Source organism: Strigops habroptila, chromosome 1 (genome assembly GCF_004027225.2).
Source record: "Strigops habroptila isolate Jane chromosome 1, bStrHab1.2.pri, whole genome shotgun sequence".
Lineage (NCBI taxonomy): Eukaryota > Metazoa > Chordata > Aves > Psittaciformes > Psittacidae > Strigops > Strigops habroptila.
In genome coordinates, this window is record NC_044277.2 from 26108324 (window position 1) to 26134438 (window position 26115).

Consider the following 26115-nt stretch of genomic DNA (forward strand, 5'->3'; position numbering starts at 1 on the left):
AATAAAGGCAATTCCACATCTGAAGAGCCATATCTATTTTGACAGTTCAGTTCACATTAAGCAACACATATGTAAATTATGGCAATTATACAGACCAGCAGTGTGAATGGAACTATCAACATGAGAAATGTCGATAAGTGTTTTTGAAGTCCAGACCAAAAGTAATCCTCTAGATTCTCTTCTGTAGATTTGTAAGCACTTAGTACACCAGATCAATAAAACACGAGATACTTTTCAGACTAATGCCCAGTTTTTTCTTTCTGTGAGATTTAATTGTCTTCCTTTGCATTTTGTTGCATAGGGACAGCAAAAGAGAAAAGACACAACTAATACTATGCGGTGTATGTGGTCAGACCATTAATATTTCTGTTCTGCTACATACCAAATTAAATTCCCTATTAAAATGGTCATTAAATTGACAGCCATTTAGAGTTATGCCTGCCTGAGACATACCAAATCATTACTATTCTAATAAATTTTAAGATATAATTTTAAAATTTCTGTTCTTGCCTTACATTGGCTTCTGTACCCATTTAGATTCAGAAACTAACATTTTTTCTTCCAATAAAGTTTCAGAGGTTTGAAAAATTACTTCTGAGTTTGCCCAGCTACTTTACTCCTCACCTGCACTGGACACCTGGGTATCTACATCACAGGTAAGATGTGCCAGGATGCATGTTCTTTATCTTCCACATCTACAGCAGCAATCTGTCAGGAATGCACAGCAGACAACAGGAATATTGCAACTCTAAAAAACAGTGTCAGAAAAAAGTGTAGAATTTGTGTCCTTTCACATCTTCTCTACCTTTTCCTTTCTAGCTTTATTCCTCATCTAAGAAGTTAGGCATATCTCCAAGCCGTAAAATAATGCAGATTTAAATATTTCCAGTGTCATTGACTCAGCAGGAAAAGGTCCCTAGAATTGTTTATATAAACAGAGAGAACTACTCTAATATACCTCTCTAATAAGTCTGGTAATATAAACGGTGACACCATATATGGGTCATCTTAATGTTCTTTCTGTCTTCCTGCATTTCGGTCCATTCTCTATTTTGTATGCCTAACCATGAAAAATCATTTCTAAATTTGTTTGATCTGTAGTAAGACTTTGTAAGGTCATGCTTGATTTAACACAATTTATTGTGACTCTTCCTGCTGAGTTTAATCATAGCAAGATGCAGATTTCTTTCTGCTTGTGGTAGAATTCAGCATGACCAGATTTGTCCCAGGCTCTGCACATCTGTTCTGCTAATCTATCCTCTGCAGATTGACAAATACAAGTCATGTCAGTCATACCTTTTGCTAGCTCCAGTGAATATATGTGAAACACCTGAAGTGCTGCATGACAAACAATAGTCAAAGGAGTTTTTAAAGCTGAAGATTGCATCAGTTCTTTAATTATTTACATGCTAATGATTGCCAGATTCAGAAGACTTGAAAGGAGTTGAAGAGATTTATCCAGGTCCCCACAGGATTACAGACCCAGCCAGATCCTCACTCTGCTTCTCTCCTCTGGCATCAGTAACAGCCAGAAAGACTGTTAAGCTGGGCTGGTCATGATTTGGTGGGAGAGGTATTGGCCTTTGGAGCTAAAGCTTCTCTATAACACTTTGAAAAACCACAGGACTTTGTTTAAATGTTGATACTGATCAAACTAACATAGAAACAGCTGGGGGAATCATGCAGTGACAGGCATTCAGATCAGAATAGGCCTTGTCCACCACTTGGTCCAAATAAGCCACATTTTTTTTCAATTTTCTCAATGGATTTGTTTCACATCTAATAAATATCCTACTTGTAACATTCAGAGCTATAGATATCTCTATGCTTCAGTTTCAGATTGATCAAAATATTAAGTAGATATAATTTAGATGTACTTTGTCATGTGAACTGTGAAAAATATCTGAGCTAGGGAAAAAAAAAAAAGACAATATTTTTTAATCACATATACAAAACTCTTCTGAAAATCCAATTTATTCTTCCTTCTTTCTTTTCTTCCTTTCATATTTGCTTGACCATTTACTTCATTATTATTCTTTACACGATTTGGATGTTTATTTAACGTCAGTTTTATCATGATGCCAATCCCTGAGATTGTAATTTTTATTAAAAACTAGAAGATGAGGGATCCTTTTTAAGAATGATTTCAGATTAAGCATATGTGCCATTCCTTCAACTGAAAGGTAATCACTGGAAATAATAATGATAGGGGAATTATTTTTCAAGCCTTTCTGTAGGAATGCCTTTTATTACTACTCTGTATCACTCTAAAACATGCAGCCACACCAGCTAAATAAAACTGAATTGTTTAGTCTAATTTATGAAATGTCTGCACGATTTATACTCTTAATGAACACTGAGGACAATTTACACATCCTTCTTGATTCTGTCTACCTCTTTATTAATCCTCTTTACATCCTCAATAGGTCTTATGAGCCTGAGGGTTTGTCAGATTAAGATTAGTGGGTGTTTTATCTACAGGTTTTCTGTCAATGAATAATTAAAAGCAATATACTCACATGAATGCAGTTTTCAATTATTCCTTCATGCACACTAATCTTTCCTCTGTTTACCCCATGCAATCTATTTCTATTGGTTTTCTGTGTAAGCCTGAGGGTATTATGTAACAATTTGTGTTTCATTTCTCCTGTGTTAACCTCATCCATTAATTATCTGCACACTTGCTGTTACAGTGTCCTCTCTGCCCACATGTACACAGAAACACATGCTAAACTTCTTAAAACATCTTGTTTCAGCATTTCAATGACAGATACCTTTCACATAACACCCTGTGATCAATATCTTCCTTCTCCTCCTGTAAAACCATTGGGGTTTTTGGTTTTTGTTTTTTGGTTTTTTTTGTTTTTTGTTTTTTTTGTTTTTTTGGTTTTTTTTTTTGTTGGTTGTTTTTTCTTCAAAATTCTTACATAGTACCTGCAGTGTTTTTTTAAGTATTACTCCTTTTAGTATAAAAGAAAATTAAACTAAAATACCAGCCTTGGAAATGTATCCACAAAAATATGAAGCATAGTGCCTCTAGTGTATGTCTGTGCACAGGTAAGGGAAGATGCTGAAAGGACCCTGTGGGACAACTGAAATATGGCAAATGGCAAATAAATCCATCCTTTAGCTCAAACAAAAATGGGAATTTTTATTCAATATTGGCTAAAGAGACTGTACACTTTCCACAAAGTTCAGAATTACCTTAGGCAATTCATGATTTTGTCCAAATTATGCTCTGTTGAAAAAATAAAATACTGCATTGGAGGATATTTGGACTCAAACAAAAACATTTCCTTTTCTTAAATTAAAACACAACATGCCCTTTGAGTTCACATAGAAATTCTTCGCAGCTGAACTGCAGGTCCCTTGCAGTTTGGGCAGCTCATCTTCTTGCTGCAGGTCTTGCCCCATCCTTTGCCAGGTGGCTTGCTCTTCCCTTGAGCTCAAATGATGTGATGTATTTCAGTGATGAGTTTGGCTGAGAAGGCTGGCCCAGTGGCAGCATTATGTGCTGTAGACTTCATGGCAGAACAAATGTTGGGGAAACAGCAATTTATTGAAGAAGAAGAGTTTAATAAGTAAAGCTAAAACTATTTTTGCATGAGTTTAAGCAATCAACAACAATAATAATCATTTCAGTTCAGAAACAGCTGTAGTGAAAGACTTAGCTTTTATTGGAAGCAATGAAATGAAATTAAATGTTTCAGAGAATAATTTTGGTAAAATTCCATGTTTCCCATCATTATGTAGAATGAAAACAAATGTCAAAATTTCCATGCAGTCAGGATTCTCATTTTCTGTATTTCCTGATGTTAAGTCTTCCAGATATTTTAAAGAAATATTCAAAAAAGAAAATAAAAAAGATGTCTATTTTTGAAACAAAGTGTTTTGGTTACCTTTAATATGAAAATGTTTTTACTTCCCAATAAAATACTTTGTTACAGTTTTTAAGAAAGAAGAAATATCAAGACATATGTATATGAAAATATAGAATCCTAGAATCCTAAAATCCAAGAATGCTTTGGATTGGAAGGGACCTTAAAGATCATCTAGTTCCAACCCCCTGCCATGGGCAGTGACACCTTCCACTAAACCAGGCTGCTCAAAACCCAGTCCAACCTGGCGCTGTACACTTCCAGGCATGGGACATCCACAGCTTGTCTAGGCAACCTGTTCCAGTGTCTCACCACCCTCACAGTGTGGATTTTTTTCCTAATAGCCAATCTAAATCTCCCCCATTTCAGTTTAAAGCCATTCCCCCCTCATCCTATTACTACATGCCCTCGAAAAGAATCCCTCTCCAGATTTCTTGTAGGCCCCCTTTAGGTATTGGATGTTCCAAGGATTCTCTAAGGTCTCCCCTGAACTTTCTCTTCTCCAAGCTGAACAACCCCAACTTTCTCAGCCTGTCTTCATAGGAGAGGTGGTCTATTCCTCTGATCACCTTTGTGACCCTCCTCTGGACTCGCTTGAGCAGGTCCATACCTTTCTTGCACTGTGAGCACCCCAGCAGAATGCAATACTCCAGGTGGGATCTCACCAAAGCAGAATAGAGAGGCATCATCACCTCCCTTGACCTGCTGGTCACACTTCTTCTGATGCAAACCAGGATAAGGTTGGCATTTTGGGCAACAATTGCACATTGTTATATCATGTTGAGCTTCTCATCAACCAACATAATAACATACATGTAACAGCCAAGTGTGGAATATTTCTGTGGATAGCATTTAAACCAACCAGAACTATGGGGAAAAAAGGGAACCAAATCTCTATAATAACCTTGAGGCAGATGGATTCCTTTTTTTCATATATACACAATATTATATTCATCATTATATTCATAATCGTATTCACAGTTTTATGTTAATGTATTGAAAACTTACTGTTACAATTATTGATGATAAAATAAAAGAAAATAACATAGTTCAGTATTGATTTTCTTAAATTCTTCTAAAAGAAAATTATGTCATAAGTAGTGGTAGTCAAACCTTATATCGTCTAAGATTTAGTTCCATTTGACTACCCATCTAAACTACTTTATACTTAAGTGAAATTCTTACAAAAAAGTCAAGAAGAAAGTCTTACAAGAATTTTTTGTGGTTTGTTTTTTATTCTTTTTCTGTCTTTCTTTTTTTCCTGAGAGATACTGGAGGATTCTTAATTTTGACTCTGCTAGAAATATCACAATAATATTTTCATTTGTGATAAAAACAAAATGCATACCAAAAAATAGCAAAACAAAAGAAAAAGAAACCCTAACTGAAGTTTCATGTCTCTCTCACATTCAGGGTCTTTGGGGTGGGCTGGTGGTAATGTGTGTATGTGTGTGTTCATTTTTATTCATTTGTTTTCCAGTTAACAACATCGTTGTGAATTTGAAAAAGCTTTGAAGCTTGTTTCAAGTCTATGTTTCGGGTACTGCTTGGGATAATTTTTATTCTTTCATAAACCAGTCATTTTGCTGTTAGGAAATAAATACTGTAGAAGATGTAAGACTTCTTACTCCAGTTCTGAGTATCATGATTTGGAAAAAGGCTTCATTGTTTTAACATTGAAATAAATACTTGGGCTTTGACAGTAATATCTGTGTTTATGGATTCACAGGGAATAGAGAATAGTGAATTCTCACCAGCTTATGCGTATGAGCTATGGGACTCACACAATTCATTGTACAAGTTTATAATATTTGTTATATATTTTATATATATAATATATAATACATAAAATATATAATTCCATATATTATATATATAATTCCAACCCATATATATAATATATAATATATATAATTATATACTTTACATATACATAATATATACATATAATTATATGTACATTACATATATATTATATAATTACATATAACTATATATACATATATAATATATATTATATATAATATAAATTATATATAATATATATAATATATAATATATAATATATATAATTATAGACTTTACATGTAAAGTCTAAAAAATTCCTTGCTGTCAAGTTGTACAAAGAAGAAATAAATTTCATCCTTCCCATCCATTGTGCTCACCAGTCCTAGGAGGTCCCCAATGGAACCATGGCAGTAAGGATGCTGAGAGTGAAGATGGTTTTAACTAGGTAAGAAAAATCTCTTCTTTCACACGTCTCTTGAGATGACCTTGGAAAAGAAATTCAGAGTTGGACAATCTTTTTAGAGCGGTCCCTTCTGTGAGTCGTATTCCTGTAACTCTCTGTCAGAACTGTTTCCATTCAATATTTGAATTTGGGGAGTAGCAACCAGCCTCCTTGCTTCTGGCCTGACAAATTATAAATCCCAAAAAGCCAATAAAATGTGAGCCAGGCCATATGATCTCACCCACATATGAGCAATATAAATCCCTCATATCTAGATGGATCAAACTTCGGTCCATGAAAGATTTGTATCTAAGCATCAATTCTACATCAGGAGGAATCTTTTATTTTGTTGATTATTGAAAGATCTGGTGGAGTGCTGGGACCTCCTGATAACAATGTACAAGGACCAAACCTCAGCTGTTGTGAGCTGTCATAGTTCTGTGAGGAGTGCTCGACAATAGCACAGACTTGCCCTTGTGCTCTTGTTCAGGCAGTGTGTCCAGTGCGAGCCTATGATCCTGCCCTGATAAATCTATCAATGCAGCATGGGCTGAAATTAATTGGGAAAAATACCCACTGTAATTTCTTAGTTTTGAAGTGGAGAGAAAATGCAATGGAAATACAGACAGCAGCTCACTAGTGATCAGGAGCATTGGACATCAGGAATTTGCTTGAAGCTAGCAATAGTTTCACAATATGGTAGCAATTAGTGTTGTTGCTTGCTAACATTTTGCCATTTTGTATTAAAACTGACTCCATTTTTACAGTAGCAATGAGCCATGTTTCTACAAAACAATTTTATTGCAAAAGCTCTGAGATATGACTGAAGGAAAAATCTAATATTTCACTGCCGGAAGAAATAGAATATTTGTTTTGCTCTACACTGATGTTTAAATGCACAAAAACATATGCATTTGAACAATAGGTTTGTTCTGAATGAAGTTTAAAAGGCAGTTTGTGTGACTTGCATGACTATTTATCTAAGAAAAATGAATGGTTTATCTTGGACAGAAAGAGTCAACTTTCTGTTGACTGGAAATGTTGATATATAAATAGAAAGCAAGACACAGAAGTAGTTGAGTAGTTGTTTAATGATGTGAAGATATCTTCACAGAATCATAGATTGGCTTGCATTGAGTGGGACATTCAAAAATCATATAGTCCGATCCCCCCTGCAATGGACAGGGACATCTTACACTAGGTCAGGTTGCTCGAAGCATTGTCCAGCTGGACCATGAACACTTCCAATGGTGGGATATCCACAACTTCTCTGGACAACTTGTTCCAGTGTCTCAACACACTCATCATAAAAAAATTTATTCTTTATGTCAAATAAAATGTACTTTCAGTTTAAAACCATTGTCCCTTGTCTTGTCATTGCAGACCCTGGTAAATGTCTTTCTCTTTCTATAAGTTCCCTTTGTATAATTAAACAACAAGGTCTTCCTGGAGCCTTCTTTTCTCCAGGCTGAGCAACCCAGGCTCTCTCAGCTTTTCCTCCTAGCAGAGGTGCTAAGGCCCTCTGATCATTTTTGTGGCCTTCCTCTGGACCCGTTCCAACAGCTCCATGTCTTTCTCGCACTGTGGGCCCCAGATCTAGATGCCGTACTCCAAATGGGGTCTCACAAGACCACAGTAAAGGGAGAGAATCACCTTCCTTGACCTGCTGGCCATGCTTCTGATGCAGCCTAGGGTAAGATTGGCTTTCTGTGATGCAAGCACACATTGCCAGTTAATGTCCAATTTTTCATTCACTGATATCTCCAAGTCCTTCTACAGGCGGCTGCTTTCAATCCCTTCATTTCCCAGTCTGTATTGGTACTGGGGATTGTCCTGACCCATGTGCAGGACCTTGCATTTGGCCTTTTTGAACTTCATGAAGTTCTCACAGGCCTGCTCCTCAAGCCTCAAGGTCCCTCTGGATGGCATCATTTCCCTCTAGTGAATCAGCTGCACTATTCAGATTGATGTCAACTGCAAACTTGCTAAGGATGGTCTAAATCCTACCATCTATGTTGTTGATGAAGATATCAAATAGTATTGGTCCCACTACAGACCCTTGAGGGATGCCACTAATTACTGGTTTCTGCTTGGACATTGAGGCATTGGCTACAACTGTATGGATGTGGCCATTCAGCCAATTTCTTATCCATCTAACAGTCCATCTGTCAAATCCTTTTCTCTCCTGTTTAGAGGCCAGGATGCTGCAGGGTACTGTATCAATAGTCTAGGTAGATGACAGGCATAGATCTTCCCTTCTCCACTGATGCAGCTACTCCATTGTAGAAGACCACTAGATTTGTCAGGCACAATTTTCCCTTGGTGAAGCCATGTTGGTGCTCTCTAATCGCCTTTCTGTCTTCCATACGTTCAGACATGTCTTCCAGAAGGATCTAGTCTAGATCTTGCTGGACATGGAAGTGAGACTGGTTAGTCAGTAGTTCTCACTGTCCTCCTTTTTACCCTTTCGTCCCATTCAGTGATTAACTTAACCACAAATTGACAAAGTATTATATGTCTTGTTACAATATTGCTAGTACAAGATGAAATAGAGGGAAGAGTTAACAGCTGAACTGAAAACATTTTGCTCAGTGTTATCTGACACTGTTATATCTACTGAAGAGTGTGTACTGACCGCGCAATTCCTAAACATCGCAAGGGACACTTTCTCCAATAAGGCCAAAACAATATTAGGCCCCCTCCTGGCAGAGACAGAGGAAAAGAGCAGAAAGCTGAAAAGTTATTAAGTTTGAATGATCATAAGTTGATGACATTTCATATCTAGGGAGAGAGAAAACACTCATTTATTCTTCACATGCACTTGCTCACACACCTGCACACATTTGCTGTTTGAAAGCATTGGTTTCACAAGACTGAGAACAATTATGAGAAAGAAGAGGGACATAAAAAGACTGCAGTAAACGTCTGCTTGACAGTGGTTTGCTACATATTTCATCCTCAGTCCTGAAATGGAGAAAAAGAAAAAAATGCTGCACTGGGTAGAAAATATCATTCTTTTGACAGTAAGTTAAAGTAGCTGTAATAAGAACTAAACTAGACAACAAATGGTAATATAAGACATTTTTTAATGTATATACTAAAAATTTTTCTTGTTTAGTATGGAATACAAATAATAGAAACATTAGGGGGGATCAGCATTATACTGTTTTTACATGTGTGTCTGATACCCTAACCTATCCAGAAATAGCGAGCTCACATAATTTGCAGTTCGTTTGCGCATATGAACAATCTCAGGGTAGGTGTTATACGAATAATCTCAGGGTAGGTGTTATACACCCCAATATATAGCTCAGGACAGTAAGGAAAGTGACAACTTACTTCGATGTAGCTGGGGCAAATTTCCCTGAATATTACATACATATAACAGCAGTTGTTTTCAGAAACAGTTTTGGCTTGTGTTTTTTGACATAGTCCTTAGTTTAGTGTGCTAGTTTAACAAAAAGAAAGCTAAGCGGCAGCTTAGAGTCTGCAAATACCTTTTTAGGCAAGAAATATTTGACAGCTCAGAGTTCTACAATCATTCAGAAAAAATACAAATTCTGGTGGCTGGAAGATGGAGAAAGATAAATGCAGAAACCAGGCACCGTTTTTTTGTTCAACAGCATAATTAACCATCAAAACAGCTTTCTGAAGAGATACAGTAAGTGACTGAGTAGTGAAAACTTTTAAACAAAATGCAATGCTTTTCAATAGTTCATCTTGTATCAAGTGAGAATTAATTCAATGATGTGGAAGGGTGTGCATTATGCAGGAAATTGAAACAATTCTTTCTTACATTATAATATATTAATCTGTCCTGACCTGCACATACAAGAGCAAGTCCTTTCATCATCGGCTTACTATATTTTACTTCTTCATTGTCTTAAATAATGTGTTACAAATTAAAACAGCAAAAGGGGTGGCTTGTCCTTTGTCAAGAGACATACTCTGAGAACACAGCTTTATAGTACCTTTTGTTTCATTTTATGATTTCAAACAATAACCTAGCATTTTTTTTAAAATAGAAGGTATGATGCAGAACAGTTTCTGGTTAATCTAAAATACAATTTATGTATTATTCCATTTCATTCATTTAACCTGCTGTATTATATGCAATATATATTGCTAGGTTGCTATTTTTGCTCTAATTTATTCCGAATATATAATTTGAAAATTACGAATATGTGAGACTCCAGGGATTAATATTAAAATCCCATGTAGCCAAGCAAACATCTTACTCTGACACACCCCAATTTGTTATCTTAGGTTTGCCCATGCTAAAATTTGAACAGCAGTTTGGTAGCAGGTCATGAAATCAGGTGAATCATGGAAGTGAATATGTTTTTATGCGTAGTGCAGATGGAGAATATCATAGAGTTTGCTTTGATCAGTGATTCTGTTCAGGTTAAATACTTCTATCCCAGCCTTTTCTCTTTTTAATCCATAGAATACTCTTCCCTAAGAAATATAGACTGTAGGTTTTCTTGGAGGTATCTCATCTCTATATTTGTAGACACTCAGTAATGTAACCTCCCATGGGCTGCATTCTGGCACCCCTTCCAGAAGGAGCCATCTGTAGACAAAGCCCAGACTTCAAATTTTCCAGGTGTCAGTTAACATATTTGCTGTTCCTCTCCAAAGTATCCTCTGTCTAATGGACTCATAGCACCTTGAATTCAGCTGCAGACTTTGTAAATATCTCTTTTTATAGATTCTATCTATCTATCTCATTCAGATGTAGAAAAATTTTTGTGTCTAGCTTCATATCCAGAAGGACAATTAGCTTGCTGTGACATGCTTGTGTTAAGGTCTACTGCAGACAGAATGTCTGCTCTTGAAAAGCAAACATAATTTTTATTACATTACATTTAAGCAGATTTTCTCTGCACAGGGACTAAACACCTCCATGAATTCCCACTGAAGAATATCTTCCTTTACACAGGAAGCAAAGGCATGTGTCTATTCCGTAGAAAGGACAGCTGCTTTATCATTTAAAACTGCTTGGATTGTGAGGGAATGAGATTTAGTTCTCTGCATGTGTGGAAAAACACACACATAAGTGATAACAGTCACTGTGTAGGTCTCTGTAGCTTTGTTAGACCTAAACAGTGTGGTTTGTATTAAAATCTAAATAAAGTATGATGCAAGAAGGAGTGAAACAACAATTTATCACATTTCCCTGATCATTGTCCCCAGAGACATGGAGCCCTGATCTTACAGGAGTCACTGTGGTATCTAGGGGCACGGAAAAACTACAGTATATTTTTGGTTTTCTCAGTACTTTTGCTTTATGTTGCTGTCTTTTCAGCAACACTAAATAACACATCAAGGTACAAAGAGTAAGAATGTGGGATGGTATTTTGAAATTAATATAATGATAGCCAATTACTATGGTGAAGCAGGTTTATTTGTGGCTTAATCCACATCTTTATGTAGTACACTTGCATACAGAAAGTTGATTTGTGTTATGTGACCACGCTGCGCCTGATGCTCCCCCAGGAGTTTCTAACACATGATGAAATTACAATGAACCAATGATGCATTGTCTAGGCAGGCTCTGTTCATGAAAACAATGCTTCAAATACCATTATCGTCTCAGCAGCAGGTCACAAGAGGCCTATTATTGTTTCTTAGGATTTTAGTTTTCAGGCAGTTAAAGAAAGAAATTTAAGCAGATTTCGTTTTGTTTCGTGTTAGACTTTTTTCTTTTGATGTGAAAAATAAATTCTTCTCATTTGATTTGCTTAATTTTTTTAAACAAAAAAGAGAAAGAAAGTGTTTTTGCAAGGAAAACTACTTTGTCTTTTCTTTGGAAAATATTAATGTATTTTTTTTTCATCTTGCTCTAATTAACCTCCTTTAAGATTATGAAGTTTGTCAACAGTGTATCTATGGTAACCAAACTACTTAAAAGAGCTGTATGTTAAAAGAAAGAAAAATGAATATGAACTGCCCATTTTCAAAAGTGTTCCTCTCAACAGATGTGAAGCAAGTCCTCAGAGAAATCTAGTTTCTGTTCCTTTTATTGCAGCTTGCTCTACTCACCTTGACACCCCATAGTTCTCTTTTCTTGTTTAATCTGACATCATTCCAGTCTCCCCTAAAATCACTTAATCAGCTCATGAAGCAGCAAGCAGATGTAAAAAAGAGTGTAGTAAAGAGTGTGGTAAAACCTGTGGGGAAGTGTGTGGGACAGGAGCCTTAAACGAAAGAAGCAACAAACAATAAAAATGAAATCAAATGAACAGAACAAAGAAGAAATGGTGCTGAGCAGAGGAGGCAAGGAAGTGGGTGGTTGCCTCTATTTCTGCCAGTAAATTAAGACTGAACTGCAGAAAGACGTGCTTGGGGATTGGAGGCTATAATTTCAGTGCCTTGTCAATACCAGTATGCAAAAACGCTGGAGAATGAATTCATGAGTACCACACCTCTTTGTTCTGGTCTCTTCCACCTTAAAATATACTCAAGTGTTATCATACAAGAAGCTCTTTAACCTTAGCTGACAGTACTTCACGTGGAACTGCAGCAGGGCCAAGCCCTTTGAAAATCTCCTTCTGTCTGGAGAGACACTGAAAGAGCCTTTTTTTTTTCCCACTCCATTCAGAGGCAGTGGTCTGGGGAGGGAGTTGCAGGAAAGTACAGTGAAATGGAGAGTGACTTTTTATTATTGCTGGTCTTGCCATGCCATGACACATGGGCAGCTGAAGAAAAAGAGATTTTTTTGGCTGTGATGCTCTCAAACCAGTGTAAAATTTTACTGTATTAAAATCTTAAGAAAAAAAAAATCCAACTCTTTCTAAAATTTGTTATTAGTAATAATAATTTGCTATTAGAAAAATATTTTCTATGCAAAATTCTTATTAGGTCATTCTTCTGATTCAGAAGCAAAACATACTTGCTCAAGATCATATTTGAATAAATGCAGCATTGGCCATTTTTATTTGACAGGTCTTGCTGAGCATGATTTTATGGTGGCATTATACCACAATGATGAGAAATGAGCTCTCAAATGCAGTTTAAAAGTAGAAGAAATATTCCAAGAGCTTTCTGGGGGTGGCAGAGAGGGATAGCTGGCCTGCTGTGTACTGTACGTGGGCAATGACAATGGCCAAAGGCAGAAAGAAATCTTGCAGAAATACTCCGACTAAAAATAAACCTTCAAGAATAAGCATCCATATATGTGTCCCTTGATAGCTAGAATGAAATTCATCCAAGATGAGGTAGGTGAAAAGGAGGTTATATTATCACTGTAGTGGGAAATAAACAGCTAGGGTAAATCTTTTTTAATAATGTATTTTAATATTTCCTGGCAGAAGGATAAAATAGCACACAGAACATAAAAAGTTCTTATGCAACAGAACTCTCCTTGATCCTCAGGTGAGGTTAAGAAATTCGAACACCATGGGGAGTTATGGCTGCTTGACTTGTTGCTTCTACCAAACTGCACTGCATGGCCATTAGAGGAACAGTCTCTTAAAGTTGCCTACAAGAGAGATATGCAAAAAACCCATTAATATCTACCAAGATCTGAGTTTGCACTCTACACTGTATTAAAAATGTTCCACTAAATGGCCACAAATCTACACTATGTCCATAGGGCCCAACATATGAAGTCAATACAACACTATGAAAGCAATAATGGTTTAAATCAAGGTGTATTGGTTCAGTATATATGCCACTTGTTTGCACAGCTGATTATAATACAGTCTGTCTTGTTTGAGCCAAACCTATAAAATATGCATATTAGGAAAGGTGTTATACTGTAGCCTGGTATTCAATGCTCAGATCTTGCTCTTGCAGCTGTTCTTAAACAAGATCAGTGAGACACACTGCTTCTCACTTTGCCTTGACTCCATTTGCCCCACAGTCAGATTTTGTTCATGGCAGCCCTTCCAAATAGGTCCAGCGCTATGGAGAAATAAGTCAAAATAATTTCCAGAAAAAAACAAAAGGAATTGTCCATCATCAAAATCTTCCTTTATAACATGAAATTAGTTTTTGAAGAATACAAAATATTGGCATATATGACGTTTATTTGCATATATTGGCGTATATTGAGGTTGGTATAAACCAGATGCCCAGAGTGAAGCAAATTAAGTTATAAACTATGCTTTTGGATTTCTTGAATATCCTTAAAATTGGATATTTGTGTTACCACTACAGTTTAGTGTTACCCCCGAAGTGGGTAACACTGTTCCCTTTCACTCTCTTTCAAGATAAATACAGATTTAAAACGAATCTTATTTGGAATGATCTGGATTACAGATAATGAAGAAAGAGTAGAATAGTTACATTATTATCCAATACCAATAAAAAATACATAGGCCTTCATCTTTCATTTACTGCAAATATATGTCAGAATAACTTAATTTAATGACAAGCAAGATATCTGGAGAGTGCTGTTTTTAAGGGTAAAGGCTTTACTAAAACATTAGTAAAACTAATGGCAGACATGCTGCATAGGTTTAGCTCTGATAAGGTGATGCCAAAGTCCCAGAAGTGTTCAGGGTCAGACATTTGTGATTAAAATGGTTGTTCAGGTTCATCCTGATCCACAAAAATGAGTGAGGAGCCAATGACAATACTTTTCAAGGCAGGTCCCACTGCAAGCTGCAGCGCTGAGAAGGTCCTGCCCATACACACACTGCAAAATGCTACAGGCTGTCTCATGGGAAATGAATAATTAAAATGGAAAACTTTTCCACAATCACCACATCAGGAGACAAAATTGTTAATAACTATATTTGCTCTCAGTTCCTCAGAAGAAAAGGACTGGCAATACAGCTCATTCTTAAGACTAATCAGCTGTTGATGGCAGGGTAGTTAATATATCTTCATATACAATAAATGACAGTATATAATGACAGTTTTATCCTAAAGCAAATAAAACACTCAGTATGGCGATTCTGTTATGTCATTGTCTATAATTAGTGGCCATTGTGGTCACTATTTAAAAAAAAACATTCAGCATTTACCAACAATTACTTTACCACAATATCTGTGATACCGCAGTTATTTCCATTTCTAAGGGCTGAGGAAACAGAGTAATATCCCAAATATAATGACTTAGTAAATGTTTCCCGTGGCTGACTTTTTGATAGCAATCATTTTAATTCTCCCTTCTTCCTAAAAATGTGAACAGCCATTAGAATCCACAATTTAAATCATATAACAATTTAGAGGTAGCAAAAAGAATAAGTTTAATATTTTCCAGCTTCTAATGAGGAGTCAAATAAGCTGATTAACATGGTCCTTTGGAGGCAATCCTTTCTTAAAGCTCCCTGAATCCGCATGCTGAACCTGTGCAGTTGACTGATTTTGAGATTGAGCTACATTTAGGAGTTCTTCACCACAAGATGCGAAAGCTTTTTTTTTTTTTGTTTGTTTTTTGTTTTGTTTTTGTTTTGTTTTGTTTTGTTTTTTTTTTGGCCTGTACCACCACTGTGCTCCCCAAGCTCAAAAAAAGTAATTTCTATCATCTCTGACCAAGGTCTAGAAATAGAAACTTACTAGTAACAAAGTCAGTCTTTCAGAAAACTTACTCCACGTGATTGTATTCTTCAGATAATCTTCCTCTTTTCACTCTTCCTTGTGTGTTTGACTGATAGATGATGTAGAGATCTGCCATTAGCTAATGATTCTCAGGAAAAGTAAAAATTACTTGAAAGAAATCAAAATGAAACAGAACTTAAGATCTGTGTGAAATGCAGTTTCTGAATCAGCTAGTTAAACTTTGAAAGACAGCCATTAATCACCGCTAAAGGGTCTTTCTAATCTTAATAGTCCATCTCTTAGTGTTTCTTAACCTTTTTAAATTCAAGGGCCACTTAACCTTTCTGCAAAAAATCTGAGCATTGCTTTTTAGAGTGTTGCCACAGTCCAGTATATTCATTTACAATCAGTTAAATCCGTTTCATTTATTATTTTCATTTTTATAATTTGCCTTAACTGTTTGCTAGCCTGTTTGGATTGTTAATTTATGGCTTGTGTGTAGTTTGTTTAGGTTTTTTTTATTTTAATTTTTGGCAATTGTTTTGTAGGTCACTTTTTACTAACATACAGATAATCAAAGGATCCAGAGAATATACCCAGTTGCCGTTTAAGAAAGGAATCAATTTTGTTAAAGTCTATTTTTGAATTTTAGGCAACAAGTTAAATTATTTTGCAGAAAAAAAAAATCAACATTTTCTATAGAAAACAATCTTTTGTTAGTTTTCCAAAAGGATGAAAATAAACACATTTTGCAATTTTCACAATATACTAGGGAAAGAAAGAAGCTAATTTTTATTTTTTTTATTGTTGCTGTCATAGTAGATTTCCCATAAATGATTTCATAACATTTAATTTCTGAACATGCAAGCTAGCCAAGCTGGAGTTCCAGATTTCTTCTGATATTCAAAATTTCTTGTATAAATCAACTCCATTACCTGTATACAGCACTGTAGCTTGTTTTCCAACTCTCCATGAGGAGGTATTCAATCAAACAAATCCTGGTACAATCAAGCTTTCAAAAAAACAAGAAAACAAAAGACTAGGAAAATTGTGAAAGCGAGGCAGCAATTCATTGCAGTATTTAAAAACAACAGTTCAAAAGAAGACTGACAATCACTGGCAAAATTTGTGATTGTTATCTTTCTATAATTACTTTCTATACACCTTTTGAAATTATTGCCACCCAGCAATGTTTCAAATATCTTACTCTATACTCCAGTGGAGGGTTGACCTTTGCTGGCCACCAGGTTGCTGGCCTCTATACAACAATAGAGCAAGCTGCTCTATTGCTCCCCCTTCTCAAGAGGACAGGGAGAAAATGGGACAAAAAAGGTCATGGGTCAAAATAAGACAGGGAGATCATTCACTAATTACTGTCAAGAGCAAAACAGACTTGGGGAAATTAATTTAATTTATTGCCAATTAATAAGAGAATAGGTTAATGAGAAACTGAAAACCACCTTACCTTCACCCCTTCATTGTTCCCAGGCAAATCACCCTCAATTCTTCTACCTTCTCTCCCTAAGCAGTGCACAGGAACAGAGAATGGGGATTACGGTCAGCTCATAACTCCTCCTCCCTGCTGCACTTTCCATGTCACATTCTTCCCCTCCTCCAGCCTGTTGTCCTTCCCACATGATACAGTCATAGAATCATGGATGGGGTTGGAAGGGACCTTAAAGATCTAGTTCCAACTCCGCTGCCATGGAGGGGGACATCTTCCACTAGACCAGGTTACTCAAAGCCCCATCCACCCTGGCCTTGAACACTGCCAGGAATGGGGTAGCCATAGCTTCTCTGGGCAACCTGTTCCAGTGTCTCAACATGCTCACAGTGAAGAATTTCTTCCTAATTTCTAATCTAAACTTATCATCTTTCAGTTTAAAGCCATTCCCCATTGTTGTATTCCTACACGTCTTTGTAAAAAGTCCCTCTCCAGCATTCTCGTAAGCCCCCTTTAGGTACTGGAAGGCTGCTTATAAGGTCTCCCCTGAGCCTCCCTTTCTCCAGGCTGCACGACTCCAACTCTATAAGCTTTCTGGAATGCAAGCGCACATTGCCATTTAATGTCCAATTTTTCATCCACCAATACCTCCAAGGCCTTCTCCGTAGAGCTGCTTTTGATCCCTTCATCTCCCAGCTGTATTAATACTGGGGATTGCCCTGACCCTTGTGCAGGTCATGTGTTCGTCTCCTCATCCATCTCCAGAAGCTGTTCCATGCACTGCAGCTGGTCATTGACATAGAGAATGACACCCCATCCTCATCTCCCCAGCCTGTCTTTCCTGAAGAGGAAGGAATCTTTCCATTCCAACACTCCAGTCATATAAACCATCCCACCTGTAGCTCAGCAGGCATGTACATGTCTCTAACTCCTATTGTTTATTTCCCATGCTACATGGTTTTGCATAAAGGCATTGGTGAATGGAGGAATGAGTTACATGTGCAAATAGCACCTGTGTAAAGACCAGTTACTAATATTTATTGTTGTATCACACTAGGACACAACCAGTATTAGGGTCCCATTGATCAAAATTCATAGATGCATTGCTGCTCTAACAGAGGTTCAGTTCTAACCTGATACAACAGAAGAACATTTTGCCACAAGAGTATTATTACAATGATTTTGCACAGGAACTAAGGAGCTTTCCTAACATTTTGGCAGATTCATAAAGCTACTTTTTGAAGAGGGAGGAAAAGCACATGTCCCATGACTGGATCAACTTTCCTAGAGGAGATGAGCGATGCTGGATCCCTGACTGTTTGCAGGTGACAAAAGCCTCTATGCTAGGTCACAAACCGATTCTCAGAGACAACTAGCCCATCTCAACTTCCTCTCAAAAGTGAGTGGCATACTCAGACCAATCTGGAGACCATTCTATCCCCCAGATAGAATGCACCTTCATTGTGTGAAACCCTACTAGCTGGTCTGGGACAAAATGATAGAATGGTGTATGCGCACACTTTAACAGTAAAGGTGATGCTCAAGCCTCTGTCCTCATCGTTGCATAGTTTGCAAGGGTGGATATAAGCACAACATCTGTAATAGACCTTGGGAATGAAGAGTCTCCTAAGTTCTCTTCTCCCACATTTACCTATGAACAGGTAGTAGTAATTTTAATGTCCACACATGACCCCATCACCAGTGAAGATGTCAGACGCCGGTCAAAGGCCGGACCACGATTTTGTTCATATTCTTGGGAACAGAATTAAGACTCAAAACAGAGTCAAGCGCCAAGGAACTTTATTTGCCCACCAACAAATGCCCACCAACAAATTCCAGAGAGGGAGAGAGAGAAAAGAAGGAAAGTAAGAGGAAAGAATAAAAGAGTTCACAGCAATAGCTACCACCCTGGAGCTGTGGCTTCCTGACAGTCCAGTTAGTTCCAAGTCCAGTGGGGGAGATCTTCTTCTTCTACCCACCCGGTGGTGGTGCGCATGCCCAATACTGTCACTAGGGGGTCTTCTCCCTCACCATGGTTCCGTAAGGCAAACATCCTGCACCAAGGTGTCAACTGGTGAGCGATGTGGAGACAGATATCCTTCACAAACATCTGCTGTGGGGGTGGTGTCAGTTTTCCTGCCATACCGATGTGGAGACAGACATCCTGCTGTGGCAGTGGTATCAACAATGTCGGTCTTCCTGCCATAGCAATGTTGAGCCCATGGTGTTTTCACCGACACAGCCTCTTACAGAAGTTCAGTTCCACTGGTGACTGGTGTACAGACTAATGAGTTCGTCCTCAAAATAGTTACTGGACTGTATCCAGCTCACCCAAAACCCTAACCCCAAACTGAGAGTTTCAACAACCTCTGTGCATCAAAACCCTGAAATAGAAGAAAGGATTAGTTTGATTCTAAACAATAATCAAAGTATAAAATATAGGAAATATCACAAGTATTTCTTCTCAACATAAGAAGGACATGGAGCTGTTGAAGCAAGTCCAGAGGAGGGCCATGAGGATGATAAGGGGGCTGGAGCACCTGCCGTATGAAGATGGGCTGAGAAAGTCAGGGCTGTTCAGCCTGGAGAAGAGAAGGTTGCGTGGAGACCTCATAGCAGACTTCCAGTATCTGATGAGGGCTTTCAAAGATGCTGGAGAGCATCATCAGGGACTGTAGCAATAGGACAAGGGTTAATAGGTTAAAACTTAAACAAAGGGAAGTTCAGCTTAGATATAAGGAAGAAGTTCTTTACTGTGACGTTGGTGAGATCTGGAAGAGGTTGCCCAAAGAAGTGGTAAATGCTCCGTCCCTGCCAGTGTTCAAGGCCAAGTTGGACAGAGCCTTGGGAGACACGATCTAATGTCAGGTGTTCCTGCCCATGGCAGGGGGATTAAATTAGGTCTCCCTTCCAACCCTAACCATTCTATGACTTTATGATTTCAGAAATCACTGTAGTTTCAGAGAATTATGTCAAACAATGTATTGAGCTATTCCAATCACTTGTCCGCAGAATCAGAAGGCAAGATTGTCAAGTGTCCCTTTTCAAAAGTCTCATGGGAAAATTAATTGATCTGTTCAAAGCAATTATTTTGCACTTAATCCCTAAAAATCATTTGGAGGCTCAGAACAACAATTACCAAGCCCTCTGGCATGTGGCCACAATCCATGAAAGTATAAATCTGGAAAAGGAGTGTCTCCCCCTCATTATCCAACTTCAGAGTTACTAAAAACCTTTTGAAATCTCCTTGCCAGAGCACAAACCCTTTGCAGACAAAGAAATTCAGTTTGCAGACCTGAAAAGAAATGACACCCCTATGAAACACAGTGTTTCATACTTATATCTGCAAAGAAAAAGAAATGCTTCTGGCAGGATTTCCTGACAAATAACAGATACACTATTGGATAACTGACACACAAGGCCAGGTTTTGGTGGGTAATTGGAGAACTGATTGTCCTGCAGAATAGGTAATTTTTATTACCTTCAGATGGTTCAATGCAACTCACTACAACCTGTGCATCCCTAATTGTGGCAGATTTCATCCTGATGTTCATTTGTCAAATAATTTTAAATGAGGTTGGTTTGGGATTTTTCTCCCTAGTGTCTTGAAACAGAAAGCCAGACTTTAAAAATTGTTTAGGACAAAGAGATATCTGTTCAAGCTACATCCAGTGAAAGCTCATGAAGAATTAATTATTCTGACACTGATCCCTTTCTTACTAAATCACTGTGTGTTTTATATATTAAAGTCAATTAAACTGAGAAGTCAAAATAATGAAAGTTGTTTTAAATATACAACAGGAGCAAAGTTATTTATTCTATTCTTATTTATACTAAGAACAAGAGGGAAGTATAGTTGATAAAAAAACCTAGTTTTCTTCTTAGTTCTTTGATACACTGATTGACTTCTTGACAGACCTGCCATGCCTTTTGATTAATGTTTCACAAAAGCACATACTTTTATTGAGTATGATGAAAACTTCATCCCCAAAATACAATTTTTTGTTGGATAATAAAAATAGGCATTTACAACTAAGTATGATTTTTAAATATTGCAATGCTCTGTTTATAAAAAATTGAAAACTTTAATTCCATGTTCATGTAAAGATCAGATCTAGTCAATATTCAAAATTTACTATCATTTACTAACAGAAAAACCTGTATATTAAGGTAAAACAGCACAAAGTCTGAAACTATTCAACTGAAGTGCACCGGTTGACAATATTAGTATTAAAGTTGGTTTTCGAGCCATAAAATGTTTCTCCATGCAATCAGGGGTTTTGGTGATACAGGGTTGAATTTGTGGCCTCAGTGAAATTAAAACACCAATGCCATTGGCTACAGTAGAGCTGTTAGTTTGGCTTACAGGAAAGACTCTAGCTTAACTCATTGAAAAAGAAAAAAGGCCTATATTTACATTTAAAGGAAAGGTGCCAATTAACATTGCAGTAATGAAAATACTTTGCTAAAACCGAGTTTACTTAATCTTTTTATTTTTCTTGATCTCACTACTCCCAAAAAGGGAGTTCATTAGCACACTCTGATTTTGCACTTGTGATAGCACAGCTCTCACAAGAGCAAACAAGGGTGCCCTGTCACAGAAATGTAGCAGGGATCCAGCTCTGGCAGGGAGGATTCTCAACCCATCTTGTGACAAAATGAAGACAGCTGCATTTCCTGTCTTTCTGACCCAAGGGCTTAATGGGAATGACACAGATTTCTGCCTTTTGCAGCCTGTTCTGAGAGTGTGGCAGTGTTCAGTGCACCACTCTGTAGGACTCCTTGCCATTCAGCACAAAACTAGGGTACAAAACACCCTACAGGAAGGTAGCACACCTGGCACCAGCTCCCAGCAGGATGCTATACCCTCAGGGAAGAAAAGTTGCTGTTGTTAATGCTATGCTCTGGAAGAACAAGGAAAACTTAACTCACTAAATTTTTCAATCTTTAAAAAAATTTCAGCATCCTTTAAAGTAAACAATAAAAATATCTAAATATTAAAATACAGTTAAAATATTTTGTGACCCTTCCCCCCAATATATCTGCAGACTATTTCAGACAGTTTCCACAATGGTTTTTGTTAAAAGCAAATAAAAAAATACTAAACTTTGGAGAGTCACAACACTTTTCACATTCAGACACCTTTATGCATTTTGTTTACACAGTTAGAATGGTGCCTAACTGTGCATTTTGTGGGGAAGGCATTATAGCCATTCACCAGAGCATCCTCATGACTGATCTGCATACTTCATAAGTTAATAAATATTCAGCAAATCCAACTTTCAGGCTAGGTGTGTGGAGCACAGACACTGAATTGCAAAGAAATGCTGGCCTACTTGGTGCAGGAAAGGCAGTAAAGATTTTCTTGAGAGGCCTGGAGCCAAACTGCAGCTGTCTAAAGCAAGGTAGTGTCAAAAACATAGGTGTCTCCTCAGGGACTTGGATGCAACTGAAAGAGGCTTTTCAAGATCTGAAATTTGGACATGTGATTTGTGTGGCAGTTAGATGATTAAATCCTACTTGTGTAAAACATTTGAGATGGTGCTTGCTATTACACACTAGCAATTCCTTTCTTATGTGAAAACAGACTTAAATAGAAAACTTTGCAGAAGAATGATGTATTTGAGTGGAACATGACTTGAGTTCGTATGTTTATGGGACAATTTGGCTGTGATTCTCAGCTCTCACTGTCTCTATATGAAAAGCAATCTAATTGAACAAAAGTTGATTTAAGGATATCTCTTATACATGACAAATATATCAAATTGACTGATTTCACATTAAATATAAATTATCTGTTAAGTCCTGCTTATTCATTCAAGGTGCTATTGTTAAAGAGTGAGTTCATTATAATCTTGCAGGGTCATTTGTGTAGCCCTTTACATAGTTTATTGTCTATGCTGACAGAAAACCAGAAAACTTTTAGTTAGCATGGGAATTATTACTGGTAACTTGCTTTGAAGACATGACGTATTTTGCAATAGTCTTATTTACTTTATAGATAAAACATCTGTATCATGAAATAAAAGTGTGTAGAGGGAGGGTTTGAGCAGAATTTTAAATGCAGAATGTTATTTTTTCTATTGTCTATTTCTGCATTTTGGTCTACATAGAATCATAGAATCATAGAATCACAGAATGGTTAGGGTTGGAAAGGACCTTAAGTTGTTCCAACTCCCCCCAGCCATGGGCAGGGACACCTCACCCTAGACCATGTCTCCCAAGGATCTGTCCAACTTGGCCTTGAACACTGCCATGGATGAAGCATTTACCATTTCTTTGGACAACCTCTTCCAGACCTCACCACCCTCACAGTTAATTCTTTCTTATATCTAACCTGAACTTCCCTTAAGTTTGAACCCACTAACCCTTTCCTATCACTACAGTCCCTTGTGCAGAGCACCTCTCCAGCATCCTTGCAGAATCCCTTCAGATACTGGAAATCTGCTGTGAGGTCTCCACGCAGCCTTCTTTTCTCCAGGCTGAACAGCCCCAACTTTCTCAGCCTGTCTTCATACGGCAGGTGCTCCAGCCCTCTTATCATCCTCGTGGCCCTCCTCTGGACTTGCTCCAACAGCTTCATGTCCTTCTTAAGTTGAGGACACCAGAACTGCACACAGTACTCCAAGTGGGGTCTCATGAGAGCAGAATAGAGCATAGTTGGAAGTGGTGTTATGCCCTGATGCCCTTCTGAAAGTTAAATTGTTTTCTTTTTTTCCTAAAGCTATCATGCCAAATCATATCCATAACTACACACACACAAAACTTTCTTCAATATAAATGTTAGTTCGTGCTATTAATATTTCATAAGCCCTACATGCAGTTACAGGTAAAAATGTTAAAATAGTGCTCTAAGAAAAGTGGTAGGTTGAGCTGTAAAGAAGATGTAAATGATAATATGTAAATATATACAGGACAAAACATTGTCTTTCTTACATCACCAAGATTTCTATCAGGCAAATAGACTAATAGACACCATTCGCTGATGGAACTTTAATCTATCTAAAGTTTGCCCAGCCCCTTTCAAGGTTAAAATGCTATTATCTACCAAACACTGTAAGAATAGTCATATGGAGCATAGATATCAAGTAAGGCCTATCAATTTTTTTTTTTTCCACCTCTGCATACAGTGTTCATTTGGGGTGGGGGTTTCAAGCAAAACCTGAACCAAATCCAGTTAAATTCATTCAGGACATTCTTATTGATTTGAATGGACTTTGGAGATCTTCTGAAATGCTTTACTCTTTTCATGTTCAATTTTTGGAGTTCTTGATTGTTGTGTCTACAATTGTGTTGGGATAATGCCATTTTTCATATCCATTCACCTGCCAAAGAAGAATTGAAAGATCAATCACCAATCCATATGTCATGTTGATCACCAAAATACATGTCAGGGTATGTCACCTGTTTCTTGCCTTTATTGGCCCTCTTCTTTTCCTGCCCTGTATTTTTGTTTCAATCAGATCACATCAGGGCTCAGTAGGTAATTAATTTATTAGAATTTCAATGTTATTTGCAGTAAAGTAAAATGCAACACAAACTAGGAACAATCAATTTTACCCGGTCTTCATTGTACACTTCATTGTATTTTCATCTTCAAAATTCCGATGACAGGAGTAACTAAAAAACACAGAGAGGAATACTGCTTTTGAAACAAATTGTGAACTGCCTCCTTCAGCATTAAAATCTCTCCAGAAAATGTCTTTTTCAGTAGCAATCCATTGAGAGAGACCTATATGTAATGTGATGATTGTAGGTTATGCCAAGAATGTTATTTTTGCTTTGAATAGAAACAGAAAATTATTGTGTTCCATTCTAGGTAATATACAGACAACATATTTTTAAACTATATAGTCCAACTTTTTAGCAAGTCTGTAGAGCACGCAACTTATTCAGAAAAAAAAGAGGTACATCAATTAGGCAAAATTTCTAATTATTTATACAGTTTTGTGTTCTGAATCTACAAATTAAGGCTAATTCTTTGGCTGGTTATACTGGCTATAGAAAGAAATAGGCTAGTCCATGTCAGAAATGAAGGTGATGTTACAACTCAACTCCTTGGGAAATTGACATGGTGACTATATAGATGATTTCTGGTTCTGTTTATCCCATGCCTCGCCTTCTTTTTTAAAACAAAAACTATTATAGAAAGCACAGCTGATGCCTTGCTTCCACTATGATTAATTCATTTTGCCACTGATTTCAATAGTTTTGAAGGAATACTTTCTCAGTGATTGCCAGGCTGGAATGTTTTTTTCCTTCAGTTCCAATCCAGCTTTTGATACTTGATTAATCTGGTAAGACTTTCACTCCTCTGAATATAACTGGAGATTTGCAGCTTGTTTCAGTATAGACAAAATTTTGCTGGCCTGGTTTCCCTCAAAGCTGAATGCTACTGTGTGCAATTTATAAAACCATTGGTTTTCAGAAATTGTCTTTTTTAAAATTTAAAAGTAAAACCAGATGTGCCCAAAATTTCTCCTAAAGTTGAACTGAGATGACTTGAAAAAAACCTTGGATGACTTATAGTGATCCCACACACTAATAAGATATAGGATACTTGACCTATCTTTGAATTTCTCTGCTGGCATGTTGAATTCACAATAGCTCTTCCCTGGACTTGGAAATGGAGCTTCCTTCTTCTAAGTGTTACAGGCTGATGATATCAACAGATGCAGAAGAAATGCCAATGCTGCAGATGCTTTAGCATGTTAAGATCCAGCTTCAGAAAGGCGCTTAAACGGGGAGTAAATCCTGGATATATTGAATAATTAAATTCTAAATATTCTTACTTTAAAATATATATAAAATATATATATAATCTATGACACTACCATACAGAACTATTTAGATTCCTCTGAAGAATATCTAACATTCACACATAAATAAAAATATTAAGGCAGTTGTGATGACTGGTTTCTAATAGTATCATGAAGTTTATTTTAATTTTATTTTAAAATGTTTTAAAATCTTCTGAAACTTAAGTTCATTGCAGAAGGCTTTTTCATTTCCTTAATGGTTGTTCATTTAGATTTAATTAGCAGAAGAAACTTCTAGCATAGTAGCCAAAA